This window comes from Tenrec ecaudatus, chromosome X (genome assembly GCF_050624435.1).
Source record: "Tenrec ecaudatus isolate mTenEca1 chromosome X, mTenEca1.hap1, whole genome shotgun sequence".
Classification (NCBI taxonomy): domain Eukaryota; kingdom Metazoa; phylum Chordata; class Mammalia; order Afrosoricida; family Tenrecidae; genus Tenrec; species Tenrec ecaudatus.
Genome location: NC_134548.1, coordinates 17,044,249 through 17,071,133, shown reverse-complemented (window position 1 = coordinate 17,071,133; position 26,885 = coordinate 17,044,249). Strand labels below are relative to the sequence as shown.

The window sequence follows — 26,885 nt, the reverse complement described above, 5'->3', positions numbered from 1 at the left end:
CAAAAGCCAATGATGAAGAAGCTGAAGAATTCTATGAACTTTCCTTGTCTGAAATTGATCAAACATGCAATCAAGGTGAATTGACAATCACTAAAGACTGGGGATGTGAAAGTTGCAAACAAAGGAAAGGACCAAAAAATCTATCGTCGATGATAGAAATCAAGCCGGAGTTCTTGTGAAAGGAGTTTGCAAGACCAACAACTTCTTGATTAAAAATACCTTTTTCAACAACTAGTGACTAAATTGTGAACCTCACTGGATGGAATATACAGGTATCGAATTAACTACATCTGGTAGCGTAGTGAGTTACAAGTTGGGCCACTAACTGCAAGGTCAGTAGTTCCAAACCAAATGAGAACATTGAGGTTTTCTATTCACAAAAAGATTTACAGTCTCAGAAATCCACAGGGGCAGTTATACTCTGTCTTGTAGGGTCACTATGAGTCAGAAGCAACTCAATGGCAGTGAGTGCGTGAGTGTGTGGAAACAGTGGAGAAGCTCAATATCATCAGCCAAAACAAGGCCAGGGGGTAATTGTGGAACAAACCAGCAATTGCTCTTATGCAAGTTCAAGTAAGAGCTGAAGAAAATTTATGTATGTCCATAAAAATCCAAATCAACCCTTGATTACATCCAACCTGAATTTAGAGAGCATCTCAAGAAGAAATTTGCTGCATTGATCACTAATTACTGAACGCCAGACCAGCTAGGTGGTAACATAAAGAACATTATACATGAGGAAAGCAAAATATTATTTTTTTTTTAAAAACCCAAAAAAGGAGGAAAGGCCAAAGTGGATGTCAGATGGCACATGTCCTCACAGAAGGGTCACAAGAAAGGGATGAGTCAACTAGGGCTCAGTATAGCACCAATGAAACACACACTATTCCTCTGGTTCCTTGAGGCTTCCCAGCCCTCCATTATCATGACGTAAGTCCTGCTTTCCACTGCCGGCTAGACCAGAGCATGTACACAGATAGACAAGAGATAATAGTTAACAACACATGGAATCCAGGAACAGGAATGGGAGTAACAATACCAGGAGGATAGGAGGAAGGTGAGGAGAGGAGGGGAGGAAGGGGTCACAAGGGTGGGGGGAGGAAAAAAAGAGGAGCTGATATCAAGGGCTCAATAGAAATTCAATTTTTAGAAAATAATGATGGCAACATATGCTTGATAAAATTGATATATGGATTGCTATAAGAACTGTAAGAGCCCCAATAACATGATCTTTTAATTTTTTTAAAAAGTGGATGACAGAAGAGACTCTGAAACCTGTTTTTAAACACAGAGTAGCTAAAAAGAGTGGAAGAAATTATGAATAAAAAGTGTTGAACAGAAAACTACAAAAGGCAGCTGGAGTAGACAAGGCATTCGAATGAAGTGTGCAACTTGGAGTTAGAAGAACACGTTCAGTATATCTCAAGCTATAAGAAATTGAGAGAAAATTTAAGCTTCTGGTTGCAATTTAAAGGATTCTGCACTATAGATTAAGAGTTGGATTGCTAACCAGAACGTCGTTGGTTCAAACTCACCAATCACGTGCCATAAAAGAAATATGAGACTATCTAGTCCTCTAAAGAATGTCAGCTTTAGAAACAGTGTAAAGCAGAAATCAATCCAATGAGAGTACAGTTTTCCAAATTATTTCCAATTCATTTGAAAAGCGTAATGCCTATTTGTCCAATATAGACTCAAACTTCAAACACTATAATCTCTAAACTTCTGTAAGAAAGTGAACATTTATCCATATACATGAGGTTTGTATTGATGTCAGTAAGATAAGAGTAACTTTTAAGGAGGGCAATACATTTGATTACATTACCACATATGTGTAGTGAAAACAAGGCCACATTCTTTAAGTAACTGAAAGTATAGCATGTTGGTCAAATATCAAAATTATCATAATCTGATCTCGAAAATGCAACCCACATTGAGATGTGGATGAGGACAATCATTTCCGGATGAGTTTCAAAAAAATGCAGCCTTCAGTATAGATTAAAACTCAATGCAAAGAAAACAAAAATCCTCCCCGCTGGACTGCCTCCAAAGAGGAGGTAGTATGAGAGACATCACCGCTGACATCAGCTGAATCTTGACTGAAAGCAGAGAATTGCAGAAAGATGGTTGCTTGAGTTTTCTTGACTATTCAAAGTCATTTGTCCAGGTAGATAACAAACTATGGATCACATGAAGAAGAAGGGGAATCCCAGAGCACTTCATTGTGCTCAAGTGGAACCTGCACATAAACAAGAGGCAGTCGTTCAAACAGAAGAATATTGGGTGGTTTCTGATCACCGAAAATGTGCCTCAGTTATTTCCTCTCACGCTCTGTAGGCCAGGGGTCCTCAAACTTTTTAACCAGGGGGCCAGTTCACTGTCTCTCAGACCCGTTGGAGGGCCAGACTATAGTTTTTAAAAAAAAAACTATGAGAAATTCCTATGCACACCGTACATCTTATTTTGAAGTAAAAAACAAAATGGGGCAAAAACACCCAGCGATCTGAATGAATATCCTCGGCGGGCCGCACAGACATCTGCTGTAGGCGGAGAAAACCACCTGAGAAGACGGACTCGGTGAATAAGAGAGCACGCATGTGACCCAACCTTGCTTGCTAAAAGTGAAGCGGATTTGAGCACGTACTGATAAAGTTTGGAGCCTTTTGTGCAAAGGTTGAGACCTCGGGGATTGCTTCCTGTTCTTTTGCTGAGTTTGGGGGCATCGTTGCCCTGCTTCAAGCAGAAGAAAGTAGGCTTCTTCGCTTGGGGTGCACTGGAATCATATCGTGAGACAAGGATGTGGGTGGTGGTGGTTTATTTGGAAGCTAACCCCTAAGAAACATGAGCAGAGGAGTGAAAGACATGAAATAGAGAAGGGAAGAAAGCCAAATAAGAGCGTGATGTTGCCTTAGGGTCCTCTGGAGAAACAAGCAAAGAGGAAATGTAGGTAGCTAGACACAGAGAGAGACTTACTTCAAAGGATTGGCTCACATGGTTTTCGGGACTGGCAAGTGGAAGATCTGAAGCTCCAGGCGAGAGACTGAAGACTCCTGCAGATTCCATAGGTCAGGCAACCAAAAAACTAAAGGACTAGTGTGTTCTAGACAAATGACTACTCGTAGTCCGAAGGCAGAACACGTCTAGGGAAATGTTCTTTTTGTCTGAAGATCTCAACTGCTTGACTGAGGTCCATCCTTACTGTGGATGGTCTTGTTACCTCCTGTGTCATTGCTGTGTAATCAGCATGTGTAAGAGAGTAGAACTGCTACATAGAGTTACCTTGGCTGTGATCTTTAGAAAGGCAACTCACCAAGCCTTTCTGTCTGGGTGCAACTGGGTGGGCTGGAACCACCAAACTCCGGTTTACCAGCTGATCACAAATCACCAATGCCACCTGTAACCCACTGACATTAAGTCCATTCTGACAACCCAGCCCAATAGGACAGAGCAGTCTTGCCCCCTCGGGTTTCCAAGGCTGTACTCTTTGCGGGACTACACGGCCACATCTTTCTCCCATTTAGCATCTGGGGGGTTCCAAGCACCAACCTTTCGATTAGCCCCCAAGTGTTTAACCACGGTGCCATCAGGACTCGTTCTCACCGCCCAGGCCTTATTTCAAGCCCAGTGATTGAATTGCATGTGTCTTAGTGCTGCCATATAGAAATACCGTAAGTGGGTGACTTTAAGAAACAGACATTTGTTTTCTCACACTTTAGAAAGGCCAGAATCTGAATTGAGAGTGCTGGCTCTAGAGGAAGGTTGTCTCTGTCCGCTTTGGGAGGGAATCCCTGTCTCGGCTTCTCCAGCACCCTTCTCAGTGTTCCTTGCAGAGATTCATATGGCACCCAGCTTCCTGCCTTACTTACTTACTTCTCTGTGACTCATCCCAAAAGTGAGTCGCTTTGGGACACACATGACTCATTAGCATAACACAGAAAACTTTCAACCCAAATGAGATTAGGAGTTAGGTTCCAACACATAGTGGGGGAGGGGGCACAATTCAATCTATAACAACATGTAACTAACTCCTTTATAACCTAGCGACCATGTTTTGATTTGCGTTTTAACTAACAACCCAAGTTGACATATCAAATTAACCATCCTAGTTATCCAGCCAGATACCACTGTGTGCGACTAGAGCTCGATCCCACGGGGGAATTCTAAGAAACTATGTAGGATTCGTTTCAGAGCTATTCCACTGAGAGGTGAGGACGTTTGGATATTTACTCACTACTTACTCAAAATTCAGTGCCATGGAGTTGATGCCGACTCAGAGCGACTCTATAGAACAGGGTAGAAGTAGCTTCTGTGAGTTTCTGAGACTGTAACTCTTTGTGGGAAGAGAAAGCCGAATCTTTTCAACCGTGCACTTAGCCGCCCAACCACTCCGCCACCTCACTCCCCACTGAATGCTGGTGGAGAGCTACTCCTGCAGGTGTTGACTATCTGGCACTTCAGGCTGAATATGCTTTGCAGCCAGAGAACGCGCCCTCCAGCTGGAGTCACAGGTGTTCACAGGGAGCAGCTCACAGTAAGTAGCAAGTAGCCAAAGAGATATGGGCAGGCTACCAATAGCATCTGGTATAGTAGGCAGGGAAAGGCATAATGCAGGAAACTCATATTGGGGGCTATGTTCTTCTCTAATAGCATTGGTTTCAAAAAAAATTACTGCTGAGAACCACCGGATAAGCTAGTAGCTAAAAGTGAGGCTTGAGCTCCTCTGTAAATGACTGCTATTCTTTGTACTGAGGTTTCCATAGATGTGCCTGTGTTATCACAGCCTGGCTATGCTCTTTGATATTCCACAGGGAAATACCCCCTTTGGCCAGTGCATGAACACTTTGAACACCTGAGCATTGGTTGCCAGGTGAGCTTTGCCAGAGGCCAGGCAAAGACATTAGATGAGGGGGTCCAAGAGGGATAGGTAGAAAGTGGGAACTGTGCAATTACGTTAAAAAGTGGTCAAGCAACTACAAAACCAAATGAGGATGAAAAGCAAGTCGACCAGTGGAGGTGGCCTGGAGAAGCTCCAAAGAGGCTCGCAGATGCCTTGAGTAGTTACCAGTGTAGTCCTTGTGGGCTTGCTCAGACATGCTGGCACCCTGACGCCGGAGAGACAAATGAGTCTGAATCAAACAATGGAGGGCAGCAGAGCCAGCTTGTCATGGAAGGCCCCACACAAAGAAAGAGCCTACACTGGATACCCAAGAGTCTCCAGGAATTCAGTACAAAACCCCAAGGCTGAATATCAACTTCAGTGTGGAATTGCTCCGTTAGGATCATGTGTTTCTAATTACATGGAGGGTTGTTAACCTTCTTTTGAAATGTATGCTTTTCAAACTTTCTAAATCTATATATATATATAGGCTGCTTCAATGGGAATTAACTTTTCGAGAAAAATCAAGAGATATCACTCTTTTTCTCTGAATTTTTGCGATCAGGAGAAGTGAGGTCACCTTATCTTGTTCTTTCTGGCATGGCGCTGTGTCCCAAGGACTGCGCCCATTCTCCAGGTGCTTAGGCGTTGCGCCTAGCCTGGATCTGAAACCTCTTCCTTCTAAGCAGTCGTAAATCTTTCGAATTACATAATCTCAGTAGAAAAGGAAAAAAGAACCACCTAAACAGGTCAGCAAGGAGAAACGAATAAATATGACAAGCATATAAAAGTGTTTCTTTTACTCTGTTGAAGTCTGGATTAAGGGAAAACTAGCTGTTGTAATAGATTAATCCCATCATCTTGGCTGTTTGAGAAAATAGAAGATTTTTTCTTGTTAATGAAAAGTAGTTGGTGCAAGGAGTTCGGGCCAAGGGTCTCTGGGGCCACAATCATTCCAGGCCTTGGGCCAAAGAAGGCTCGAAATTAAGTGTAAACAGGTGGCTTCCAAGATAAGTCTGAGCAGGGATTCTGAGCAGGGATTCAGCCTACAGATAGGGGAAGGGACGCAGGTGCGTGCGTGTGTGTGTGTGTGTGTGTGTGTGTATGAGAGAGAGAGAGAGAGAGAGAGAGAGAGAGAGAGAGAGAGAGAGAGAGAGAGAGAGAGAGAGAGAGAGAGTTTATGTTGGAAGTTTTTTAAGGGGCAGCCAGAGTGGCATATGTAAAATTTCTACCCATAGTTCATTGACCATAACTCAGTCCTGTGTCTTCACCTAACTGCAGAGGAGGCTGAGAAATATAGTCTAGTCAGGTGCCACAAATGCCATTTTCCTCTTTTTGCCACTGCCTTTACTTCACCACTAGGGTAAAGTGAAGCCCTGGGTAGGTATGTCTCCCTAGATCCCTTAAGACCTAGATTCTATATTCTAAACCGTTCTCTTGCTCTTTCAAACTTTGCTAATCTGTCTAGCTTCAGAGATGAGTCTGAGGACAGGCAGACAGTGAAGGGCAGGAAGTGAAAGGTATAAATCCAAAGCATGGCACCAGAGCCGTAGCTGGGTCCCTAGCACCATACCCAGAGGCACGGAGATGGGAGTCTTGTGAGCTTCAGATCTCAAACCTGTCATGAGTCAGCAAGCTGCTCCCACTGTCCTTGAAATGCCTGGCACTTTGGTCTGAGATGATCGGCTCCATTGAAAATGGATCCACTCTCCCAGGGATGAGAAGAGGGCTCATTCTTCATAGGGCATAAACAGCAAATTCTTTTTTCATCTCCTATGATACAGAGTAGGAGTGCTGTGAATGCCAAGCAGTATGGATTTTTAGAATGATGAGTCACTGCTTCAAGTTTTTTCAAGGCAATTATTCATCCAGTCTGAATCTCTTCATGATGAGCCAGTAAGTCTGTTATATAGACTAAGAGAATGGCTGAGATCCCCAAAAGTCAAAGGATTGATTTAGGTCAAATAGTTAAGCTGATGCAACCTATATTTAGAAAGAGTGCATGTTTTGAGAAAATCTAAATTCCAAATTTAAGGCTTAAGACAGCTGATCAGTGTAAACCCTTGTTTCCAAGAACCTCTGATACCAAAGGTTATCTTGGTGAGAAGGGAGTACAGCTTATGCAGGTTCACATCTCCTAGAATATGTCTACAGAAGAATCCCGTTTGAAGGTCAAAGCTACAGAGGGAGATTCAATCAATGGGCAACAATATCAAAAACATCTTCTAATTGAATAAGGAGATAGATCATCCTAACTCCAATCTTGTAACTACCTCCACTTCCTCAATTTCTCAGATCTGTTGTGCACCCACTATCCCTATCTGTGATTTCACTCTCCAGTTTTCCTCAGCCTTGAACCACCAGCTTTGGGCTCCGATATTTTAACTCCATGCTTAAGTGGTTCTCTTAGCATCTTCATGTGCCCATAAAATAACTGCTGATGGTCTTCTGTCCACCCTTAAATCTGGTAGGGAAAAATAAAAAGCTGGATCTGTTTCCATTTTTCAACTCCATTTGTTAAAGACTGAGTGATAAATCATGGATTGCTACCAGACAAGAAAACAAAAACTTCCTACCCCTAATTCCTACTGGAAGCCCTAGTGGTGGCGCAGTGGGATAAGCAATAGGTTGCTAGCTGAAAAGTCAGCAGTTTGAACCCACCAGGCACTATTCTGAAGGAAGATGAGGCTGTCTGTTTCCATACAGATTTGCAGTCCTAAAAAAGCTGGGGAGCAGTTCAACTCTGTCCTAAAGGGTCCCAATGAGTCAAAATCACCTGGATTATAATAGGCTTGATCGCGGGGGGCGTGTTTTGTTTGGTACACCATTCTAGGGCAGAACTGCTGACTAGCTTATGTACAGACATATACAAGGATATAGCTATCACTGTCTTACATGGACCTAAGAAATCAGGAGCCTGAATGTATTTCATGAAGAATCACTGTGGGTCCTGAATGTGGAAAGAATGGGACCCTGTACACTATGGCATCAACCCCCACCATGGACCTCCTTCCACAACAGACTATACAGAGCCAGTGTTCTTGTTGTTGTTCGGTGGTGTCTGGTGGGTTCAGAGTCACAGAAAACCCATGTACAACAGAATGAAGCACCGCCCGGTACTGCACCAGCCCCACAATTGTTCTTACATTTGAGCACATGGTTGCAATCAATGTGTCTCACCAAGGACCTTCTTCTTTTTTGCTCCCCCTCTACTTTACCAAGCATGATATTCTTCTCCAGGGACTGGTCTCTCCCAACAACCTGTCCAAAGTACGAGAGATGAAGTTTCAATATCATTGCCTCTAACAATCATTACAGCTGCACTTCTTCCAAGACAGATTTGTTTGTTCTTCTGGCAATCCATAGTACTTTCAATAAGCTTCACCAGAGCCACAATGTAATCCCATCAATTCTTATTCCGTTTTCCTTATTCAATGTCCATCTTTCACATGCATATGAGGCGCTTGAAAATGCCATGGCTTGGGCCAGGTGACATCCTTGCTTTTCAATGCTTTATAGAGATCTTGTACAGCAGATTTACACAAAATCCTTAGTAATTTTATTACCAATTTTAACACTATAATAATATGTAATAATGTTATTGAAATTGCTTAAATATAACTTTTATTAGATTGTAAATAGTTAATAGATTGATTATACTCAGCTGAAAAGAACTGGTATTGGCCACTTTCAATCATAAAATCATATTGACTGCAATAACGCAATCAAGAGGAATAGCACAGCATTCATCACCAAAATGGACATTTCAAGATCATCTTGAAGTATCCACAATATGTCTGTAAGTTTGTTATGCTGTGGTGGCTTGTGTGTTGCTTTGATGCTGGAAGCTATGTCACCGGCATTTCAAATGCCATCAGGGCCACCCAAAGTGAACAGGTTTCGGCAGAGCTTCCAGACTAAGAACGGATTATGAAGAAGGAATCAGCTGTCCATTTCTGAGTAATTAGTTGCTGAAAACTTTATGCATAGCATGGAAACATTGTCAGATATTAAAGGTCTAATGAATGGAAGCAGAACATTGTCAAAGACAGCGCTGGAGGATGGACCTCTCAGGTTGGAAGGCACTCAAAATATGATTGGGTGGGAGGCTGATTTCTCAAAGAAAGGCCTGTGGGAGTGGAGCCTTGAGGATCTTCATTGACTGATGGGGCACAATTCCAGATGAGAAGAAACAGCTGCAAAATCTAATAATAGGAACTTGGAATGCACAAAGAATGAATCTAGGTAAATTGAAAGTTGTGAAAATAAGGTGTCATGCATAAAAATCAACATACAGGCCTTCGTGAACTGAAATGGACTGATATTGTCTATTTGGAATCAGAAAATCATATGACTTACTGTGCTTGGAATGACACAATCAAGAGGAATTGCATGGCATTCATCATCAAAAGGGACATTTCAACATCTATCTTGAAGTACAAGGCTGTCTGTAATAGGACTATAGCTGTACGCTGTCAGGGAAATACAATCAAGAAAATAGTATTCAGGGGAACGGCGGCGGTGGCAGCGTTGTTTCTGAGCGGAGCTTAAGATGACCGGCTCTAACGAGTTCAAGCTGAACCAGCCGCCCGAGGATGGCATCTCGTCGGTGAAGTTCAGCCCCAACACGTCCCAGTTCCTGCTCGTGTCCTCGTGGGACACGTCCGTGCGCCTCTACGATATGCCGGCCAACTCCATGCGGCTCAAGTACCAGCACACCGGCGCCGTCCTGGACTGAGCCTTCTATGATCCAACTCATGCTTGGAGTGGGGGGTTAGATCATCAACTGAAAATGCATGATTTGAATACTGATCAAGAAAACCTTGTCGGGACCCATGACGCCCCCATCAGATGTGTTGAATACTGTCCGGAAGTGAATGTGATGGTTACTGGGAGTTGGGATCAGACAGTTACGTTGTGGGATCCTCGAACGCCCTGTAATGCTGGAACCTTCTCGCAGCCGGAAAAGGTGTACACCCTCTCTGTGTCTGGCGACAGGCTGATAGTGGGGACGGCGGACCGCCGAGTGCTGGTGTGGGACTTGCGGAACATGGGCTACGTGCAGCAGCGCCGGAGTCCAGCCTCAAGTACCAGACGCGCAGCATCCGGGCCTTCCCCAACAAGCAGGGCTACGTGCTGAGCTCCATTGAGGGCCGGGTGGCGGTGGAGTACTTGGACCCGAGCCCTGAGGTACAGAAGAAGAAGTATGCCTTCAAGTGCCACCGGCTGAAGGAGAGTAACATTGAGCAGATCTACCCCGTCAATGCCATTTCCTTCCACAACATCCACAATACGTTTGCCACAGGTGGGTCTGATGGATTTGTAAATATCTGGGATCCGTTTAACAAGAAGCGACTGTGCCAGTTCCACCGGTACCCCACCAGCATCGCATCCCTTGCCTTCAGCAGCAATGGGACCACGCTGGCCATAGCATCGCCATACATGTATGAGATGGATGACACGGAGCATCCTGAAGACGGTGTCTTCATTTACCAGGTGACAGATGCAGAAACAAAACCCAAGTCTACCTAACCGTCCTGCGAAAGTGGTTTCTCTGTGGAAAGCGTGGTGTGCGTGCTACAAAGACATGATTACCCCCTAAGGGACGTGGCGTGGTCCTCGCGACACATGGTGTAGCGTGTGCGGGTCTCCTTTTTCTGTTGTAAAAAGAAACTTGTCTGTGTACCATGTGCTACAGAATGCCGTTTTAGGATCAGGGGTCTTTGTATTCTTGTGCAGGGGTCTGAAGAATTGTTCCGTGTGTCCCTTACCGCCTGTTCCCCCCCCCCCCCCCCCCCCCGCCCAAGCCCAAGGCTTTTTCTGAGCAGCCGTGTTCTGTTTGTCTCACCATCTGACCGGTTATTTGTGTGCTGTCTAATAAAGCTGAGGTTCAGAGCCCTTCAAAAAGAAAATAGTATTCAGATGTATGCAAAAATCATCAAAGACAGTGATTAAAGTTAAAGAAGTCTACCAATGTCTTCTGTCTGAAATTGATCCTACATTTAACTAATATGCATTGATAATTATTGGCAATTGAAATGCAAATGTTGAAAGGAAAGAGGAGGGAACAATAGTTAAAAAATAAAACCTTGGTGATGCTGGGGATTGCATGATAGAATTTTGTAAGACCAAAAATTTTTTCATAGCAAATACCTTTTTTACAATAATCTAGAATGCAATTTGTGATTGTCACCTAACCTGGTGTCAATTTAAGGATTAAGCGTGTAGGGGTGGTGTCTAGGCTGTCAATGTTAGCCCATGAGACTTCTGTGTGGGCATGGCCTTCTCCTGAGAATTCTGGGAAATCTGGGAATTCCTTCTTGGAGGCAGGAGACACTGTCTTTCTTGGTTCATTCCCTTGAAGACTCTCTACTGACAAGGCTGACTTCCTGCAAGGTATCCCTGAGGAGATGCCACATGGACCTACCCTGATGCAGTCCTGAGAACTGGATTGGCCACTTGGAGACCCCTGCCAGCACTGAGATGCTTCTACCACCAAAGACTTTCAACCCACTGGCCTGTGATCTTCTACATTCAGCGTTATTGCCTGTGTTTCGTGAGTCTGAAGAGGACTTTACAGATTGCTGCCAGACATCTGGGCTAATATCAGACTTATGACCTTGGACTGGACTGAGTTGGGATGTTTTCTCAATGTTCAATTCCTTTTATATATAAACCTCTCCCTTATACACATATGTGTGTCTATGAATTTGTTTCTCTAATCCAGTCAGACTAACAAAAAATATATATGTGGACTTATCCAGATGGCATAAACAGATATCAAATTTACTACATCAATGTGAAGAGACAATGGAGAAGCTCAGTATCAGCAGTTAAAATCAGGCCAAGAACTGATTGCAGAACATACCATCAATTGTTCATATGTAAGTTCAGTTTGAAGCTGAAGAAGATTAAAAACAAATCCATGACAGCCAAAGTACAACCTTGAGTCTATCCCACCTGAATTTTTAGAACATCTCAAGAAGAGATTTGAGTCATTGAACAGAAGACCTGATGAGCTCTGTGGGACGGCATCAAGACCAACACTCATGAAGAAAGGAAAGGTAATTTTAAAAAGAACAGTAAATATAGAAAAGATCAAAGTAGATGTCAGAAGAGACTCAGAAACTTGTTCTTAGAGTAACTAAAGCAAATGGAAGAAATGATGAAGTTAAAGACATGAACAGAAAATTTCAAAGGGCTACTCAAGAAACCAAAGTAAAATATTATAATGAAATGTGCAAAGACCTAGAGTTTGAAAACCCTAAAGGAAGAACACAATCAGCATATCTTAAACTTAAAGAAATCAAGAAAAAAATTCAGGCCTTGAGTTTCAATATTGAAAATTTTCTTTGGGCAAACTATGGAGTGATGCAGGAAGCATCAAAGGAAGATGGAAAGAATATACAATCACTGTAGCAAAAGGAAATAGTCAACATTCCAATTCCACCATTTCAGGAGGTAGCTTTTGAGCAAGAACCATGGTGCTGAAAGAAGTTCGATCTACATGGAAAATATTTGCTAAAAAGAAAGTCTCCAAGAATGGATGGAATACCAATTGAAATGTGTCAGCACACTCCTCAAGCACTAGAAGCACTTATTCATTTATGCCAGGAAATTTAGAAGAGAGTTACTTGGCCAACTGAATGGAAGTGATCTGTGTTAGTCTGGATTGACTAGAGAAACAAATTCATAGAGACTCATATGTGAATAAGAAAGAGGTTTATATACAAGAGCAATTGAATATTGAGAAAACATCCCAGCCCAGTCCAGATCAAGTCCATAAGTCTGATATTAACCGATATGTCCGATACCACTCTATAATGTCCTCTTCGGACTCACAAAACACATGCAATGATGCCAAATGCAGGAAGATCACAAGCCAGTGGGTTGGAAGTCGGGATCTAGTGGTGTTGTAAGCAACTCATCACTGACAGGGGTCTCTAAGTGGCTTCTCTGGCTTCAGAGGGCTCGTTGCATCAGGGTAGGTCCATGTGGCTTCTTCAGTTCCCAGGTCGTAGCACCATGTGTCTTGTCAGTAGAGCATCATCTCAGGGAGTGAGTAGAGAGAGAGCAGTCTCTCCTGCCTCCAAGGAGGAAATTCAAGAGTTCCCAGAATTCTCAGGGGAAGGCCATGCCCACACAGAGCAGAGGCCTCATTGGCTATATCTTGATTGACAGGCTAGACTCCACCCCTTCACTCTTAATCCTCAAATTGACAAATGAGATATAAATGACACAAGATCCAAATTTGCACCCATTCCAAAGAAAGGTGACTCAACAGAATGTGAAAATTATAGATCATTATTACATACAACTAAAATTTTGCTGAAGATCATCCAGCAACAACTGTAGCATTACATTGACAGAGAGCTTCCAGAAGTTCGGACCAGACTCAGAAGAAGACTTGGAACAAAGGATATTATTGCTAGTATCAGATGTATCTTTGCTGAAAGTGGAGAATACCACAAAGATGATAATTTGTTCTTCATTGACTATCTCAAGGCATTAGCCTATATGGAACCTAGCAAGCTATGGATAGACTTGAGAAGAAGGGGAAATTTGTGCTCATGTGGAACTAGTATGTGGATCAAGAGGAAGTTGTGTGATAGAACAAGGAAGGTCATACAGCATGGTTTAAAATTAGGAAAGCTATGTGTCAACTATGTATCCTTTTAGCATACATATTCAATCTGTATGCTGAGCACATAACCAGAGGAGTTGGATTATATGAAGAATGCAGCATCAGGATTGGAGGAAGGCATACTAACAACCTATAATATGAAGATGACACAACTTTACTTGCTGGAAGTAAGAATGCCTTGAAGCAGTTGCTGATGAAGATCAAGAATTACAGCCTTCAGTATGGATCAAAAATCAATGTAAAGAAAACTGAAATCCTCACAATTGGACCAATAGGCAACGTCATGATAAATGGAGAAAGGATTGATGTTATCAAGGATTTTGTCTTGCTTGGATCCTAAATCACTGTTCAAAATAGCAGCAACCAAGAGATCATTTCACTTTGCTTTAGGTATATATACTACTCAAGACCTCTTTAAGGGTGTTAAGTAGCAGGGAGGTTACTTTGAGGATTAAGGTGTGTCAGACCCAAGCCATGGTATTTTCAATTGCCTCATATGCATGCATGGTCTTCGACATTGAATAAGGAAAGCGTTTGAATTGTGGTGCTGACAAAGAATATTGAAAGAACCATAGGCTGCCAAAAGGGCAAACAAACCTGTCTTGGAAAAAGTATGGCCAGAGTGTTCCTTAGAGGCTAGACTGGTAAGACTTCGTCTTACATATTCAGAGATGTTCTCAAGAGAGACCAGTCCCTGGAGAAGAACATCATGCTTGGGAAAGTAGAGGGGCAATGAAAAAGAGGAAGGCCCTTAAGGAGATGGATTGACAGTGGCTGCACCAATGAGATTGAGCATAGGAACAATTGTGAAGAAGGCTCAGGACCAGACAAAGTTTCATTCTGTTGTGCATAGGGTCACCATGGGTCAGAACGGACTCAATGGCACCTAACAACGAGTAGGAATTGACTCAGTGGCAATGAGTTTGTACATGCCATGTGGCTCAATCTCTCATACTCATACTTTGCTCTACTCAAATAGTTTGAAAGGAGGGAAGTTGTCAGGTTGCTATGAATTGGAATCCACTCAATAGGCAAGAATTTGGTATTCTTTGTTCTTTGTTTTAGCTTTCAATGATCAAAGGGGAAAAAAAACATATACCAACTCAGGGTTTATAGAAAATGTCAAGTTTTTAATCTTCAGCATCATCTCTCAAAGACTTCAAAAGTACTAAATATAATTTCATGTTGCAAAGAATTCAGAAAATGAGTTCATCACAGACAAAGTGATTGTACAGATGTTAAAATTCCAGTTACATAGTTAACATTTTGTCAACTGGGGCACCCATTAAAATTGGAACCCTTGATTTCAGCAAGATAAAGCCAGGTTAGAGACACACAGTACAGGGTGAGGAAGGTAACACCTTGGTGCCAAGTGTTGACATTGGCCCAGTGCCTGTCAGGAGCCACTTCTACCCGTGTTTTACCACTCCTTTTAAAAGTTTGGATACTCTATACCAGTGGTTCCTAATGCTGTGACCCTTTAATACAGTTCCCCATGCTGTGGTGACTCGCCCCAACCATTAAATTAGTTTTGTTGCTACTTCACAACTGTAATTTTGTTACTGCTATGAATCAGCCAACCCCTGTGAAAGTGTCATTTGACTCCCACAGGGGCCACGACCCACAGGTTGAGAACCTCTGCTCTAGATCCATAATTCTCAAACTTTTATGAGGGAAAGAATTTCATGAAGTGATTCTTAAAATGCAGGTTCCTCAGTTTCATCTTCCAGAAACACTAAATTCAATAGGCCTGGGCAGGAGAAAGGAATTCAGTGAGTTCACTAAGATCCTAAATGTAAAGGCAGTAGTGTGAACCTACTAGCCGCTCCACAGGAGAAATACGAGGCTTCTTATAAGGATGCACTGTCTCAGAAACCCTATGAAGCAGTTCTACTGTTTCCTATAGGTGGTTATGAGCAAGAACTGGCTCGATGGTAGTGTGTTTGGTTTGGTCCAGGCTCCAGTGTATACATTTTAACAGGCTCCTGTTCTAAAAGTTGTTGGGGTCAGGGACAAGCTAACAGTTGCCCAAGAGTGGTACCATGTTCAGGCTTCTGTTCATTCTCAATTTTTTGATGGGAGCTTATAAACCAGAGACTCCCCTGCAACCTTCACAATTAATCCTATCTCCACAATGACGGTTGAGTCAACTATTGAGGTCATTTAGTCTCAAGCCGAATATATTTTTCTTGTTTACAAAAAGTTATGTTTTGAGCATTAAAAGATTCATCAGGGGTGTGAGGGGCGGTGCTGGGAGAGTGGAGGGTGAGTGGGTTGGGAAGGGGGAACTGATTACAAGGATCCACATGTGACCTCCTCCCTGGGAGATGGACGGCAGAGAAGGGGGGGGAAGGGAGACTCCGGATAGGGCAAGATATGACAAAATAACAATGTATAAATTATCAAGGGCTCATGAGGGAGTGGGGAGCGGGGAGGGAGGGGAAAAAAAGAGGACCTGATGCAGAGGGATTAAGTGGAAAGCAAATGCTTTGAGAGTGATTAGGGCAAAGAATGTACGGATGTGCTTTATACAATTGATGTATGTATATGTATGGACTGTGATGAGTTGTATGAGCCCCTAATAAAATGTTTTTTAAAAAAGATTCATCAGGTGAGTTATCATTCAAAATGGTTCTATGACAATTAACCAATTAGCTTACTTCTCTTTATTCAAACAACACTGAATTCCTTAGTTTCATTCTTTATTTTATTTTATTTCGGCTCATAAAATTAGTCCTGATAGAGTGTCTGGCTGATTGTGGTTAAAGAGGCAAGGTGGCCCTTCTATAGATCCCAAACCTGAAAAGCAGCTCTGTTCAGATCTGGTGCCAGAGGTCGACCAGAATCACACTGCCTGGTTTGTTGCAAAGAAATCAAACCCAAAGCAGTGGGACCCTTGGGGACCAGAAGAAGGCAGGGGAAAGTAAGAAACTAAGCTCAAGACCTTAAGTTTTAATAACTCAGCCTCTGTTTTCCCTTTCAACCAAAGTGGTTTAAATAGAAGGGTCTTTTTGAGGAATTATGTCTTGTTGCAACCTGGATGTCCTAATAAATTTTTCTGTCCTCTACATAAAGATAAAGGGCATGGTAGTTCAAGAAGCCATGACTACAATAAACATATATGCACCCAATGAAAGACCCTCAAAATACACAAATCAAATCCTCACAGAATTGAAAATGTATATAGACACATTGACAGTAATTCCCCGTGATCTTGCCTAGGAGGGTAATTCCCCCCAGCATCTGTGGGACCCTACACCAAACGGGCACATCACCCCTCTACCTTGAGGCAGGGTTGGAACTCCTCCAGCCCCATGGTCAGGTGATCAGGGCTCAGCTATCTCCTTATTTTCTATTCTTTTTCTTCTCTCTTGATTCTCTCCCCCTCTGTCTTTCCCACAGCAGTCAATCTCAGCAGGCCCAGTTCTGTTTTGGTGGGTTTTTTTCCCTTTTATTTATTTTTTCTTCTTTTCCTCTCTTTTTCCTCTTCTCTCCCTCTCTTTCCTTTCATATGCCACTGCTGGCTTCCGGGCCACTCCCCTCCACCTAGGACAACTCCACCCAAACAGTAGGGGGAACTACAGCCTGTCCTCTGTGGGAGCGCTGCACACTGCACAAGGCAGCTGCGACAACCCTCTCCAACACTCCATGCTGCTGAGGAAACCTTAGTCTGGCCTCCATGGTGATCTTGCCAACTAGTGTAATTCCACCCAGCACCTGTGGGACCCTGCACCAAAAGAGCACGCCAATCTGCCACCTTGGGGCAGGGTTTAAACCCCTTCAGCCCCGCATTCAGGGGATCAGGGATCTCTTTACGCTTCACTTTTTTTCTTCTCTTTATCTCACCACAGTCAGTCTCAGTGAGCACAGCTATTTTTTTTCCTTCTTTCTTATCTTTTTCTTTCTTCTCTATCTCTTTTTTCTTTTCTTTTTTCTTTTTCTCTCTTCTCACTTACTTTCCTTCCACATCCCACTGATGGCTTCCAGCCCCCTACCCTTTGCCTAGGGCAATTCTGCCCAACCAGCGGGGAGAGCTCTAGTCTGCCCACTGCAACAATACTACGCACTACATGAGACAGTACTGCACACAGCACAACACAGGGCTCAGGTATCACTTTATCTATATTTTTCTTTCCTTTCTTCTTCTTTCCCTTTTTCTTCTTTTTTCTTCTTCCTCTATCTTATCTCTCTTTCCCACCACAGTCTCAGCAGACTTGCTTGTTATTTTTTGTTGTTTTCTTGTTTTGTCCCTTTGTTTTTGTTGTGTCTTTTGTGTGTGGGGGTGCAGGGGTGTGTGTGTCATTGCTTTAAATTTTTTGCTCTTGTCTTTGTTTTCTCCTTTCTCTCTTTTTCTTCTTTTCCACCTCTCTTTCCTTTCCCAAGCAACTACCAGCCTCCAGGTCACTCCACTTTGCCTAGGGCAACTCTGACTGCCCAGTATGGGGAGCTCCCACCCACACTTGTTGGCTTTACATGCAGCTGTGGAAATCACACCCGCCCTCTGCTACACCCCAAACAGCTGTGGGAATCTCCTGCCTATACCCCAAGGTCCTAAAAGTGGCTGGGGGGTCTCCTGCCTGCCGTTTGTGGTGTTCCTTGCTGCTGCAGAAACAACCGCCCAACCTCCATGGTAATCTCTCTGACTATGGTAATTCCATCTGCCATCCACAGTGCTCTACACCAAGAAGGGTACACCCACTCGCCCTCCATGGCACTTCACTTGCAGAGGGAAACACCACATGCCATTTGAGGCACTCCACACCCATGGGACACACCACTATGGCTACCTGGGAGATCAGCCAGTGAAGCACCATTCTCATGGGCCCACAACCACCAAACCAGTGTCCTGTGAGAGGACTACCCAACTCACATTCCAAATAATGGAATACTAGTTGGCCAGGGTAAGAGTGAAACCACAGAAAGATACAGCCTGACACCCCCTCCCCCACCCCGCCCAGTGAAGCTACCTGCAGGTATTTCGAAGAAGTACTCATACCAGTTCCCTAAGAGATAGCCCAGTTCTCTTCAACTCTGGAAGATGGTGTCGGACTCCTCTAAAAGAACACATAAACAGTAACCAGCCCCAACAGCCTCAACAGAACAGCAGGCGAAACAGAAGACAATGCCAGAAGAAGCCATTAACCTAACAACATGCATAGAAGAAACAGACATTGAACTGCCACAGAAAGAAATCTTCAGAATGCTGCTTGGAGTCATACAGGATATGAGGGAAGCAATACAGAGAAAGGATGAAATGATAGAGGAGATAAAGACAATGCACCAAAGGGAAATGCAAGAGCTAAGGGATAATATAACAAAATCCTTTAACAAATTTACAGGCTTTGCCAACAGACTTGAGGAGGCAGAGAATTGCATCAGTGACCTATGGGATAACCCGGCAGACATCAACAAACTGGAAAGGCATTCCAATGAGGCAGTCAAATAAGACAATCATAGAGGCTGCAGAAAAACTGAGAGCCATGCCTGATGCTATGAATAAGAACAATATTAGAATAATTGGACTACCATAACAAGACATAATAAAGTCAACAGCAAATAGAGCGAGGGAATTCCTACAGGAATACTTCCCCATCCTAGCCCACCAAACCCTGAAGACAATATTCCTGCTAGAGCAGACAATGCACAGAGAGGACCATAGGGCCGCCCCCACCATGAGACACGTTTCTCACTAAACCATAGTGCTATGGGGGACAACACTGGCGACACAGTGTGGCAATAATGCACAATCTGACCCAATCACATTGGGCGAAACGTTAAGGGCATGCAATAGGAAAGCAAGGGGGCAAAATGATGAAATTCCTGGGCAAAACCAAAAATAGACTCTGGAGACAGAGTATGGCACTCCATTAGACCCAAATTGAAAATACTCATAAAGGCCAACAAACAGACCGTGAAATATTTATAGGATTTTCCATTTTTGTCAGGGTCTTGCTTTTGTTGTTGTTATTTTGTTTTTGTTTGGTTGGTCTTGACTTCCTTGCTTATTTTGTTTGGCTTTGTCTGGTCTTTGTGCTTATTGATGTCTCTGCGTGTCTATCTAGATAAGATAGGCGGGATAAGTGGTTCTGGAGGAGATATGGGAGAAAGGGAGGTGGTAGAAATATGGTGCCGGGACCAACCCAGGGACAAGGGAACAACAAGTGAACTAATATCAATAGAAAGAAGGGCACAGGATGCCTAGTGGAGCTTAATCAAGGGCAATGTAGCAGTAAGGAATTACTAAACCCGAATGAAGGCTGAACATGATGGTGGGACAAGAGGAACGTAAAAATAAATAGAGGAAAGAACCTGGAGGCAAAGCACATTTATAGAGGTCTAAATTCAGGCATGCATATAAGTAAATATATTTGTATATAATGAGAGGGGAATCGATCTATGTACTCATATAAATTTAAGAATTAAGGTAGCAGATGGACATTGGGCTTATACTCAAGTACTCCCTCAATGCAAGAACACTTTGTTCTAATAACCTGGAATTCTTTGATACTCACCTTCCCAACATGATTGCTGAGGACAAAGAGGGAGCATAAGCAAATGTGGTGAAGAAAGCTGATGGTGCCCGGCTATCAAAATATAGAGCATCTGGAGTCTTAAAGGATTGAAGATAAACAAGTGGCCATCTAGCTAAGAAGCAACAAAGTCCACATGGAAGAAGCATAGCAGCCTGTGTGATCGTGAGGTATCGATAGGATCAGGTATCAGGCATCAAAGACCCAGAACAAAAAAATCTTATCATTGTGAATGAGGGGAAGTGCGGAGTGGAGACCCAAAGCCTTTCTGTAGGCAACTGGATCTTCTGAACCTTCTCTGTGTTAATTTCCTCATCTATACAATTGGAATAATATGGCTTACCTCATATAATTGTCATAGATATTATATGACAAAATATATGTAACACTATTAGCACAGGGCCTGAAACCTAGTAAACCAACAAAACCAAATCCACTGCCATTGAGTCAATTCTGACTCATAGGGATCCTATAGAAGAGAATGCAACTGACCCCTGGGGTTTCTGAGACTATAAATCTTTTTTCAGCTTTAATAATGTATTTCATTAATTCAATCTATCTAAAATATCATCGATTTAACATGTAACCAGAATAAAAATTCTGAACACATTCTTGCACAATCCTTTTCTAGCGAAGCCTTCAGAGCACACCTCAATCAGGCACATTTAAAGCACTCAGGAGCTGGTGCTGCCACCTCAGCCCCTCTCAGCTCTCGCAGGGCAGAGAAGCATTTTATGATTGCACAACTCTTTTTAATATATTTGAAACATTGACATGTAAAGTATGTGAAATATAATAAAACTGTTTAAAAATAACCACAATCTACAAAATCATGTTGTTGTTGTTAAGTGCCATTGGGGCAGTTCTCGTGAGATCGTATAGCAGAATGAAACAATCGCCTGGTCATGAGCCATCTCACCTCATGGGAGTAAGTACCAACCAGAGCCATGCTACAAGAACTAAATGTTCTTGTACTAAGGCTGTGATCAAGTGAGAGCTCAAAATCTATTCAGATATGTCTCTGCGTCACTGTAGCGGCACTATTATCATTTTATTGGAGCACATAAGCATCCCCTAGATATATTTTCTCATTGAAACCTTTGCAGCATTAAAATAAATCATCGAAAAAGTTCAATAGAACTTTCAAGAATTTTTTCATTTTTTTAAAATAATCTTATTGGGGCTCATACAACTCTTATCACAATCCATCCATACATTAACTGTGCAAAACACACCTATACATTCGTTGCCCTCGTCATTCCCAAAATTTGCTTTCTGCCTGGATTCCTGGAATCAGCTCTTCATTTTCCTTTTTCCCCTCCCTTTCATCCCCCTCCCCTCCCCCAGGAAACCCCAACAAGCCATAAAATATTATTTTATCTTATCTTACACTGCCCTGAGTCTCCCTTCACCCACTTCTCCGCTAACCATCCCCCAGAGAGGAGGTTATATGTAGATCCCTGTGATCAGTTCCCCCTTTCTACACCTCCTTCCCTCCCGGTATCGCCACTCTCACTGCTGGTCCGGAGGGGTTCATCCGTCATGGATTCCTTGTGTTTCCAGTTCCCATCTGTACTGCTGTGCATCCTCTGGTCCAATCAGGTTTTCAAGGTAGAATTGGGACCATGATAGTTGGGGGGAGGAAGCATTTAAGTACTAGAGGAAGGCCGTGAGTTTTCTTATTGCTACACTGAACCCTGAGTGACTCATCTCCTCCCCACTATCCCTCTGCAATTATGTCCAGTTGTCTAGAGATGGGCATTGGGTCCCCATCAAGCGCTCCCCTCATTCACGACATGAGTCCCCCCCACCCCCGCCTTTGGTGCTTGAAACCTGCTCCCCTCGGCCCTTCATAATCACACATGTCGATGTGCTGCCTCCATGTGAGCTTTGTTGCTTCTGGGCTAGATGGCTGCTTGTTTACTTTCAAGCTTTTAAGACCCCAGACACTATATCTCTCGATAGCTGGGCACCATCAGCCTTCTTCACCACACTTACTTATGCATACATTCATCTTCAGCATTTATGTGGGGAAGGTGATCACACAATGATGGTTTTTGTCCTTTGGTGTCTGCTACCTGATCCCTTCAATACCTCGTGTTCACACAGGCTTGTGTGCTTCTTCTCTGTGGGCTTCGTTCCTTCTGAGCTAGATAGCCGCTTGTTTGCCTTCAAGCCTTTAAGACCCCAGATGCTATATCTTTTGATATCCGGGCACCATCAGCTTTCTTCACGTTTGCTTATGCACACATCTGTCTTCAGTGATCATGTCGTGAAAGTGGTTATCATGAAATGACCGTTTAGCTGAGCAAAGTGCTCTTGTGTTAAGGGAATGCACGCAAGGAGGCCCAATGTTGACCTGCTACCCTACTTCTAAACTTATAAATAGGTGCACATAGGTCTATTTGCCCCCTAATCCTATATATATTTACATAAGTACATGTCTGTATTTAGGCTTCTATGGGTGCCCTTTACCTCCTACTCCTTTCCTCTATTTCCTTACGCTTTCCTCCTGGCCCACTATCATGTTCAGCCTTTATTCTGGTTTCAGTAATTCCTCTCAGTTACCTTGCCCTTGGTCACTCCCTACCAGTCCTCCCATCCCCTCCCTCCACTGGTTTTGAACCACTCGTTGTTCCCTTGTACCTGGGTTGGCCAACACCTCCTCCCTTCCCCTACCTCCCACACTCTCATGTCCCTCCAGGACCGTTGATCCCGCTATTTTCTTCTCACCTTGTTTGTCCAGCCTATCTTTTTTATAAAAAAATCATTTTATTGGGGGCTCGTACAATTCTTATCACAAACCATACACTCATCCATTGTGTCAATTACATATGTATGTTTGCTGCCATCATAGTTCTCAAAACATTTAACTTCTTCTTGAGCCCTTAATATCTGCTGCTCATTTTCCCCTTCCCTCCCCACTCCCCGCTACCTCATGAACCCTTCATCATTCATAAATTATGATTATTTTGTCATATATTACACTGTTTGATGTCTCCCCTCGCCTTCTTCTCTGCTGTCCCTCCCCCAGGGAGGAGGCTATATGTAGATTCGTGTAATCAGTTCCCTCTTTCTACCCCACATTCTCTCCACCCTCCAGGCATCGCCACTCTCACCACTCGTCCTGAAGGAGTCATCTGTCCTGGATTCCCTGTGTTTCCAATTGCTATCTGTACAAGTGTACATACTCTGGTCTAGCCAGATTTGTAAGGTAGAATTGGGATCATGGTGGTGGGGGGGAGGGGGGGAGGAAATATTTAAGAACTAAAGGAAAGTTATATGTTTCATCATTGCTACCCTGCACCCTGCCTGAACCATCTCCTCCCCACAACCCTTCAGTAAGAGGTGTCCGGTTGACTAGCATTGGGCTTTGAGTCACCACTCTGCACTCACCCACATTTTCAATGATATGATTTTTTTTGTTCCTTGATGCTTGATACCTGTTCCCTTCGACAGCTCGTGGTCATACATCTTATCTAGGTGGACCTACAGATATATTAATATGTGCATAAAATTGGGGATGGCTTTGACAGCACCAAAGTGGCACATAAGAACATGGTCACGACGGCAGCAACACCGTCAAGCTAACACACAAAAAAACACTGACATACAAAATTTAAAAGAAGAAAAAAAAGAAACAAAACAAAAAGACAGGGGCGGGGAGCTTGTTAGTAGTTCAAGGTCTGTTTGTTGACCATTAGGAGTGCTTTCTGGATGAGTCTGATGGGGTGCCACATCCTGGCCCCAGAGTCCATACTTGATACTCCCTCGGGCATTCTTTGCTTTGCTTACCCCGCTGCTCCATTGCACACTCCCAGTGTTTTGCCTCAGTGTGGTGGGGTCAGCTCAGTCGTACATCCCCCACTGTGTCTCAGGTGCTGTCCCGTGTAGGGCCATGGGTCAGTGCAGGATGTTGCACCTTGCTGTGGGGCTGGCTACATGGTCCTCTCTGTACATTGGGCCCTCTGAGCCGGGCTCTCGTCCTCTGAGCTTGGTGGGCCCAGAAGTGCTCTGCTCCATCCTTCTTCCTTCCTTTGCTTCAGTTTTGTTCTGGGTGTGGTGTGGTAGGTCAGTTCCTTTCCCACACCAGACTATCTATTTTCATTTTCTGTGTTACTCCCTTCCATGGTGGGGATCGGACTAATTCAGGTTAGGGCCGGCATATGGTCCAGTCTCTTTGTGGATTCCTCCATGCGTTACGTTGCCCTCCTGGTTTGGCGTGTCATGGTGGGTTCTGTATGCACGTTCCAGTTCTGCGGGGACACAACGAATATTCTCCCCCTGGGTGGGTTAGTGCCCTGTTCCCCCCGTGCTACCAACTCAGTTTCTCCCCGCCCTCCACCTGCCCCCTTCTTTATGTTGGGCTCTCATGTACCTCCCTAGGTGTGGCCTGCCCTCCCTCCAACTATCTATGCTTCCACATGTTTATTGCAAGATAGGTGTTTATTCTTCTATTTCTGCCGTGCTGATTGTACTTGCCTCAGGGGACTCATGCTGTACCTGTCCTTTTGAGTTTGGCATACCTCACTGAACATGATTCCTTCCAGCTCTTCCCACAAAATGATGTGTTTCATGTGATCATCCATGCTTTTCAGTGCTGCATAGTACTCCATTGTGTGAATGTGCCAGAGTTTACTAATCCACTCATCTGTCAATGGAAACTTAAGCTGTTTCTAAGTCTTTGCAATTGTGAATTCTGCCGCAATAAACATTGGAGTGCAGATGACTAGTCGTGTTTTATTTGTTGCTTCCACCGGGTATATGCTCAGTAGAGAGATGACTGGGTCATAAGGTAGATCAATTTCCATTTTCTTTAAGTATCTCCAGATAGCTTTCCACAGTGGCTTTAAAAATCTACACGTCCACCAGCAGTGGAGGAGCATTCCTACTTCACCACGGCCCCTCCAACGCTTGTTTCTCTCTGATTTTCTGTTTGGGGATAACCTCGGCGGTGTTAGGTGGTATCTCATGGTTGTTTTGATTTGCATTTCTCTTATGGCTAATGATCTGCAACACTTTCTCATATGCTTATTGGCCATATGGGACTCCTCCGTATTGAAAGTTCTTTTCAGTTCGTTTGCCCACTTCCCTAGGGGGTTAACTGTTTTTCCTCTTTTTGCAGGTCATGATGGTGTTGTAGATTTTAGTAATGAGCCATTTGTCCGATGTGTCATTACTAAAAATCCTCTCCCAGTCTGTGGGTTGTCTTGTCACCCTCTTGGTGAAGTCTTTTGAGGTGCACAGGTGCTTTATTCTTATTAAATCCCATTTGTTGATTTCCAGTTCACCTGTGTGGGTACCCTTCCCTATTGCAGTGAACCTATGAGTTCCCTGGGCCAGTGCTCTGAGGTTAGTCCCAATTCCCTCCTTGATGGTCCTGATGGTTTGGGGTTTAAATTCTAGGTCTGTGATCCACCTTGAGTTTATTCCAGTGCATGCGGTGAGGTAAACGTCTTGTTTCATCTTTCTACATGTGGATATCCATTGTTTCCAGCGCCACTTGTTAAAAAGGGCATCCGCTTCCCACTTGATGGTTTTGGGACCCTTGTTAAAGATCAGATGCTGCCACTCTTCCATATTCCATGTTCCTCTATCGCTGTGAGTACTCCAGGTGTGGAGCTTTTGGGGTCTTCAATGTACAGGATCATGTCCTCTGCAAATAGCAATAGTTTCACCTCCTCCTCTCCCATTTGGATCCCTTTGATGTCCTTCCCCTGTCTTATGCTGTTAGCCAGAACCTCCAAAACGATATTGAATAGAAGAGGGGACAGGGGGCATCCTTGTCCTGTACCCTTTTTCAATGGGGTTGTTTTTGTCTTTTCTTCATTGATTATGATGTTGGCCATTGGCCTTTCATAAATAGCTTGTATCAGCTTGAGGAACTTACCTTCCAATCCCATCTTCATGCATGTCTTTATTAGGAATGAGTGCTGGATTTTGTCAAATGCTTTTTCTGCCTCTATAGATATTATCATATGATATTATCCTTTTTCTTCTCAATGTGATGTATAATATTGATGGATTTTCGGATGTTAAACCATCCCTGCATCCCTGGGATGAATCCTACCTGGTTGTGATAGATGACAGGTTTTATTTATATACTTTTGTATGCTATGGGCCACTACTTTGTTAAGGATTTTTGCACCTATGTTCATTATAGATATTGGTCTGTAATTCTCCATACCCATGGGGTCTTTGCCCTGTTTGGGGTATCAAAGTAATGCTGGCTTCGTAAATTGAGCTTGCGAGTTTGCCATCCTCTACTATGTTATGGAATACTTTGTGGAGGATCGGTGTCAACACTTTACTGAATGCTTGGTAGAATTCTGTTGTGAAGCCATCTGACCCTATGGATTTTTTTGTTGGTAGGTTCTAGATGACCCTCTCTGTTTCTTCTTTTGCTATAGGTTAGTTGAGGTTCTTGATCTGTCTGAGATAATCTAGGGAGAGACTGTTTTTCCAAATATTTATCCATGTCTTCCATATTTCTGAATTCATTAGAATACAGACCTTCATAGTACTTTGTGATTATCCTTTTAATCTCAATGGGGTTTGTTGTTATTGTCCCTGTTTCATCCCTCATCTTGGCTATTAATGTTTGCTTCTTTCTATCCTTAGTAAGCTTTGCCAGAGGACAGTCAATTTTGTTAATTCTTTCGTAGAACCAGTTTTTAGCTGTATTTATCTTTTGCATTGTTCCCTTGTCTTCCCACTGGTTTAACTCTGCCCTTATTTTTATTATTTCTTTTCTCTTGCTATTGGAAGGGTTGTTCTGCTGTCTCTGCTCTAGTTGTGGGAGGTTTTGTGTTAACGTATCTGTCATACACCTCTT

General features: G+C 43.4%; 1 pseudogene; it reads left to right on the top strand.

Annotated features, from left to right (window-relative positions):
* The first annotated feature begins 9,390 nt into the window (after positions 1 to 9,390).
* On the top strand, positions 9,391 to 10,468 carry LOC142433900 (mitotic checkpoint protein BUB3 pseudogene; annotated as a pseudogene).
* The last annotated feature ends 16,417 nt before the right edge of the window (positions 10,469 to 26,885 follow it).